General features: G+C 45.6%; 1 non-coding gene across 1 annotated transcript; it reads right to left on the bottom strand.

The window, feature by feature from the left end:
- Positions 1-233: 233 nt before the first annotated feature.
- On the bottom strand, positions 234-371 carry LOC119946299. The gene has a single exon (XR_005456405.1). It is a non-coding gene; the product is annotated as a small nucleolar RNA SNORA7 (small nucleolar RNA).
- Positions 372-7517: the final 7146 nt, after the last annotated feature.

The following is a 7517-nucleotide window of genomic DNA, read 5'->3' on the forward strand; positions in this document are numbered from 1 at the left end:
TCATGATCTTGTCTTATCGCTGTCATGCCATTTCCGATCCGTAGCGACTCCACGGACACAGATCTCCCAGGACGCCCCACTTCCATCTGCAATCATTCTGGTAGTGGATCCATAGGGTTTTCTTGGTAAAAATACTGAAGTGGCTTACCATTTCCTTCTTCCATGCTAGTAAACTTGAGTCTCTGCCCTCAAATCTTTCCAATGCTGCTGCTGCCCACCACAGGAGAATTTTGACTTGTAGCAGATTGCCTTCCACTCGCTAGCCACTGCCCAAGTTAGAAATGGAATGGGTATGCCTCTTCTTGACTCTCCCTCCCATAGTAGAGACTGGTAGAGTACCAGAAACTCTCCAGGTGCGATCCTGAGAGGGGAAGCCGTAACCGATGCACCTCAAAAAATTTTGACCCCAAATTTACTTTCACGTTTCTGCACATAAGCCACATAGGCCCCTCTCTCTCATGGACACTGTCATAAATGTACCAGGCCAGCTATTCTGACAGCAGCTATGGTCGAACAGACTGAAGATGAAGAACAGATGAGATTTCCTGAGTCCCAAAATGTATTTATCTGTTTACTGGGTAGATAGCCTCACTGGAATCAGTTTATGATCTCCATCAATTACCAGTAATCTAGCTCTGCTTTTCTGAATAGGGAATGTGATTTTATTTCAGCAGCGAGCTATGCAAGGGGTGAAGTCGTTGATCCAGAGTTTCCGAGAGGAGTTAGAGGAAAGGGTTGGTGTATTTACAGATTGATCCAGAGGATATTAGCAGAACATTAGGGAAGCAGCATGGCCGAGAGGAAAGAGCACGGGCCTCAGAGTCAGAGGACCTGGGTTCTAATCCCAGGTCCATCACTTGTCTGCTGTGCAACCTTGGGCAAGTCACTTAATTTCTCTGTGCCTCAGTTCCCTCATCTATAAAATGCAGATTAAGACAGTGAGCCCCATGTGAGACAGGGTCTGTGTCCAACCTCATTGGCTTGTATCTACCCCAGTGCTTCGAACAGTGCCTGACACACAATAAGCACTTAACAAATACCATTTTAAAAAAATGATTGGCACAGTGCTCTTGCCCATGTAATGGGATGGAGTTTGGTCTGGGTGGGATTTCAGAGAGTTTTGAAGGAGGATAAGGAGGAATCAGTCAATTAGGGGACTGTTTTGGGCTCCAGGAGCTGTCAGAGAATGGAGCAATTGATCAACTGATCAGTGGTATTTATTGAGTGCTTGCTATGTGCAGGGAACTGTACTGTGTCGGGTCTCTGCATTCTACAAAGACAATACGGTTGAATGAATGAATGTGCTACAGTGAGGATCCTGAGGTGACAGCAACTTCACTGCCTGGTGTGCTTTCTTACTCTGGGGTGGGTCAAGCAAGGAATTGAAAATACTGAACTGTCTTCAGGATTTTCGTGAGAACAGGGAGAACAGAACAGGGAGGGAACTGAAGACTATTTCCCTGCAGGAGCCGTTTGTGGGCCCCGAACAAGGCAATCAGAGTTTTTCTCATTCGTCTGGATGTGACTGTCCCTCTCTGGGGAGATGGTGCCAGGCTCCAGAGGCAACCATCCCCCAGCCCTTTATTACCACAGCACCTGGGAAGGGGCTTTTCGGCAAACTCTGTTCTGCTTTGGCACATGGGTCTCTGTAATGGAAAATCCCTCCCCAATAAGATGCCGCTGAAGAGCTTCATTCCTGCCCTAAAATCAGATTATGCAAAAGATCATACAAAAATTAAGGGTGCGATTCCAGGAGCGACGCAGAAGGGAGAGGGAGAAGAGGAAATGAGGGCTTAGTCTGGGAAGGCCACCTGGAGGAGATGTGTCTTCAATAAGGCTTCGAAGATGGGGATTGTCTTTCAGATATAAATATCAAGTGCTTAAAGGGGTACAGACCCAAGTGTATATTCTTGAGAAGCAGTGTGCCGTAGTGGTTAGAGCCCGGGCCTGGGAATCAGAAGGTCATGGATTCTATTCCCGGCTCTGCTACTTATCTGCCGTGTGACTGTGGGCAAGTCACTTCACTTCTCTGTGCCTCAATTACCTCATCTGTAAAGTGAGGATTGAGACTGTGAGCCCCAAGTGGGACAGGGACTGTGTCTAACCCATTTAGCTTGTATCCACCCCAGCACTTAGTACAGTGCCTGGCACACAGTAAGCTCTTAAGAAATACCACAGTTATTACTGTTATTATTAAGTGCAAGAAAAAACAAACAAACCAGGAATTTGCAGGGATTATGTCTGTTTATTGTTATATTGTACTCTCCCAAGTGCTTCTGTGGCTTGGTGGATGGAACACAGGTTTGAGAGCTATTAGGACCAGGGTCTAATCCTGGCTTTGCTACTTGTCTGCTATGTGACCCTTAGAAAAGTCACTTCTCTGTGCCTTAGTTCCCTCATCTGGAAAATGGGGATTAAGACTGTGAGCCCTATGTGGGACAGGGACTGTGTCCAGCTCAATGACCTCGTATCTACCCCAGCGCTTAGTACAGTGCCTGACACATAGGAATTGCTTACCAAATACCACATTATTATTATCAGTTGTAGTACAGTACTTTGCACACAGTAATCACTTAATAAATACAATTTAATGAAGGAATGAATGACAGGCTTCTAATTTCCAGACAAGTTTTTCAGCTGGACATGTAGATCCCAACCCATTTCCAGACTATGAGCCCGCTGTTGGGTAGGGATTGTCTCTATATGTTGCCAAATTTTACTTTCCAAGCACTTAGTACAGTACTCTGCACACAGTAAATGCTCAATAAATATGATTGAATGAATTAGCTTGTGTCTATCCCAGCGCTTAATACAGTGCCTAGCATAGAGTAAATGCTTAACAAATACAATTAAAAAAATAGAAATTCATTTCTGGATTGACTTTCACAGTCAAGAGAAGGTCTCAAGTCAGACCCCAAGATTCCAGACAGGCTTGTCGCTGGCTGCTGCTTCATCATCAACATCAGGAAATCCTGTTTCAGTACCCAGAGGTACAGTAAACGCTTAACAAATACAATTAAAAAAATAGAAATTCATTTCTGGATTGACTTTCACAGTCAAGAGAAGGCCTCAAGTCAGACCCCAAGATTCCAGACAGGCTTGTCGCTGGCCGCTGCTTCATCATCAACATCAGGAAATCCTGTTTGAGTACCCAGAGGAGATCATCCCCTTCAATCAATCAATCAGTCATATTTATTGAGTGCTTACTGTGAGCAGAATACTAAGCGCTTGAGAGAATACACTATAACAGAGATGGTAGACATGTTTCCTGGCCACAACAAGCTTACCGTCTTCCTTTCAAAGTGTGCAGGCTGAATCTATCGGTCACTCAGCATAGCATATCGAGCACCTACTGAGTGCAAAGGATTGAACTAGACTCTAGATTGTAAGTTCCTTGTAGGCAGGGAACATGCCTATCAACTGTGTGGTATTATATTCTCCCAAGCATTTAGTACAGATCTCAACCCCCAGTAAGTGCTCAATAAATGCCACTGATTGATTAATTGAACTAAGCTCTGGGAAAGCACCACAGAAACAGAGCACACAAGGAACTTGCAGTCTCAATGAGGAGACTAACAAAAGTGATTTGCAACAGTTGCAAATTGGCTCCATCTACTCCCAAGAGCCCTGGGTCCCCAGAGGAAGCTGCCATCCTGATTCAAGATCACCATTTGGAGCTTGCAAATGGATCTGAGTGACCGGGGCTGGTCGGTGGCCATTCTGCCTCTGTAAAAGCACACGGCAGAGCTGATCCCTCCAGTTTTCCTGGTTCACGGAACACCGTCAGATCTGCCCTCCCCACCGTTTTCCACTGAGAAGCAGCATGACCTAGTGGAAAGAGCAGCCCTGGGAATCAGAGGATCTGGGTTCTAATCCCAGCTCCGCCTGCCGTGGGACCTTGGTCAAGTCTCTTAACTTCTCTCTGCCTCGGTTTCTTCAACTGCAAAAATGGAGATTAAAAAAACCTCTTCTCCCTCCTACTCAGACCGTGAGACCCCAACGAGACAGAGACTGTGTCCGACCTAATTAACTTGAACCTATCCCAGCATTTAGAATGGTGTCTGACACGTCGTAAGTGCTTAACCGATACCACCAAAAAAATGGACTGTCAGTCTCTGGGGCACCTCCAGCCTCGGCACAGCCTGGAGATCTGTGTTCTACATGGACTGATTTGGGGGGAGGGTGTGAGTCCTCCCCATCCCCCTTCAGCTTCCCATGCCCCTCACCCCAGGTGCTTGGTAATGTAAAGAGGGAAATTACCTAAGGCCCAAGAGTGGTTTGACTCAACCAGACTGATGGCAACATGCTGGGCATTGGCAGTAATAAGCATCCAGCTGGGAAACCGAAGCGGAGCCGGGAAGACTTCTGCTGCTCTAGGAAATCCCGGCAGTGGGTGAAATGAGTCTATTTTTCCTGACCTTCTGAAGAACAAGCTCTAGCTTTCAGGGCTGCAAAGGCTCATCGATGGATGACACTTGAAGCTTTTTAGCCAAGAAAGTATGTTTGCTGTATGGGAAGTTACTGTGTTGTACAGGGTACGTGTGGGCAACTTTTATCCTCAACATTTTGCCGGGGTGGAAATTGAAGCAGCGAGCAGAAAAACGGTTTGTGGGGGTGTCTGTGCATCTATAACAAAAAAAAAAAAAAAACCACAGTCAATCAATCATTCATCTTTATTGAGAGCTTACTGTGTGCAGAGCACTTTACGAAGCACTTGGGAAAGTACAGTACAACAATAAACAGTGACGTTCCCTGCCCACAAGGAGCTCATAATCTAGAGAGGGGAAGGCAGACATCAATACAAATAAATAAAAGTAATGGTAATAATAATAATAGCATTTATTAAGCGCTTACTATGTGCAAAGCACTGTTCTAAGCACTGAGGGATACAAGGTAATCAGGTTGTTCCATGGGGGGGTTCACAGGCTTCATCTCCATTTTACAGATGAGGGAACTGAGGCCCAGAGAAGTGAAGTAACTTGCCCAAAGTCACACAGCTGACAAGTAGTGGAGCCGGAATTTGAACCCACGACCTCTGACTCCAAAGCCCAGGCTCTTTCCACTGAGCCACGCTGCTTCCCCATGTGCTTACTATTTGCCAGGCACTGTACTAAATACAGGATAATCAGGTTAGACACAGTTCCTCTCCCACAGGACTAAGAGGAAGGGAGAGCAAATATCGCTTCCATTTCCCAGATGGTAATAATTGTAGTATTTGTTAAGTGCTTAGTATGTGCCAAGTACTGTATTAAGTGCTTGATAGGTACAATAGGAGCTGTCCAGATGAGGAAAGTAAGGCAAAAAAGGTCACAAGACGACCCCAAGATCAAACAGCAGGTCAGTGTCAGAGCAAGGGGCCCAGTCCTATGCTCTTACCACTATGCTGTCCTGCATCCTCTGAACCATCTATTCTCACCCTTCCTCTCCAAACCTCGAGATTAACTCCAAACAAGCACGAGAGGCTGTCCCCCTCCAGGGAAAAGAAACATTTCCTGTCATTTATTTAATAAAAAATGTCCTTCTTTTTAGCTTTTTTTCCACCCAAATCTGTGTTTTCAGCTTTGGCGCAGAACACTTACTACTATTGATTTTTGTTGTAAATTCGACTCATTTTGGCCAAATTCACAGAAAAGGCTTTAAAAATGACTTTGGCTGCGGCAGCTTTAGGTTAGGGTCTCTTAGAATCCAAATGGCCATTTCCAGTAATTTTCCTGCTGGGGTAATAAGGGGACCGTTGGTTTCAATATTTCAAAAATGCATGGAAGACCCGCAGTTTGGTGAACCTCAAGTGTGGAAATTTAGTCTTCAGCAAGTTTTCATCTCAGGAATAAGCATAGAGGCTACCTTGAGTTGGTTCGAGTTTCCCTTCCAATAGCTCTAAACCCCTAAAACACTGAAATCCCTCTCTCCATCCCCCCATCTTACCTCCTTCCCTTCCCCACAGCACCTGTATATATGTATATATGTTTGTACATATTTATTACTCTATTTATTTATTTATTTATTTACTTGTACATATCTATTCTATTTATTTTATTTTGTTAGTATGTTTGGTTTTGTCTCCCCCTTTTAGACTGTGAGCCCACTGTTGGGTAGGGACTGTCTCTATATGTTGCCAATTTGTACTTCCCAAGCGCTTAGTACAGGGCTGTACACACAGTAAGCGCTCAATAAATACGATTGATGATGAAATGACCCCTCCATGTATGGCCAAGGATAAGAAACAGCAAAGTAGAAACGGATGTTTGGCTCACAAGCAACTAGAGGTGGCATTAGTGTTGTGTGTCACTGAATGATGGTGCTCTTGGGGTCTTGCCAACTACTTGACAAAAACCAACACACTCCTGTGGCATCGTACAGCTCCACCGAAGGCCCAGGAGATCCTCGAACAGGAGCATTCCAACCGGGAAGCACAGGCCAGAGCCGGCGATGAGGAAACTGGCTTCCAAACCAGCCTCTCTCAACCTGCAGCCAGGGATACCTCAACCTCCCGGACAGAGTCAAATTCTTGATGAATTCTCCTTCTCTTTAGGTCGGCTTTTTAAAATGATACGCGCTAAGCACTCACTAAGTGTCAGACTCTGTCCGAAGTGCTGGGGTAGATACAAGTGAAAAAGGTCGAACACAGTCCCTGTCCCACGTGGGACTCACAACCTTAAGCCCTGTTTTACAGATTAGGGAACCGTAAACACGGAGAAGCTAAGTGACTTGCCCACGGTCACACACCGGACAGAGTCGGAATTAGAATCCATATCTTCTGACTCACTAGGCCACGCTGCTCCTCAAAGGACTCTGACGGTCCTTTGGGAGCAGAGCTCAGCCCAGGGTTCACAGGGCAAGTGAAGACCTCTTGCATTCATTCATTTATTCAATCGTATTTATTGAGTGCTTACTGTGCGCAGAGCACTGTATTAAGCGCTTGGGAAGTACAAGTTGGCAACATATAGAGGCAGTCCCTACCCAACAACGGGCTCACAGTCTAGAAGAGGGAGACAGACAACAAAACAAAACATGTGGACAGGTGTCAAGTCGTCAGAACAAATAGAATTAAAGCTAAATTCAATTCATTCAATCACATTTATTGAGCACTTACTGTGTGCAGAGCACTGCACTAAGCACTTGGGATGTACAAGTTGGCAACATATAGAGATGGTACCTACCCAACAGCGGGCTCACAGTCTAGAAGGGGGAGACAGAGAACAAAACAAAACATATTAATAAAATAAAATAAATAGAATAAATATGTACAAATAAAATAGAGTAATAAATACGTACAAACATATATACATATATACAGGTGTTGTGGGGAGGGGAAGGAGATAATGCGGAGGGGATGGGGAAGGGGAGGCGGGGGAGAGGAAGGAGGGGGCTCAGTCTGGGAAGGCCTCCTGGAGGAGGTGAGCTTTCAGTAGGGCTTTGAAGGGAGGAAGAGAGCTAGCTTGGCGGATGTGCGGAGGGAGGACATTCCAGGCCAGGGGGATGACGTGGGCTGGGGGTCGACTGGGGGACAGGCGAGA

This window comes from Tachyglossus aculeatus, chromosome 26 (genome assembly GCF_015852505.1).
Source record: "Tachyglossus aculeatus isolate mTacAcu1 chromosome 26, mTacAcu1.pri, whole genome shotgun sequence".
Classification (NCBI taxonomy): Eukaryota; Metazoa; Chordata; class Mammalia; order Monotremata; family Tachyglossidae; genus Tachyglossus; species Tachyglossus aculeatus.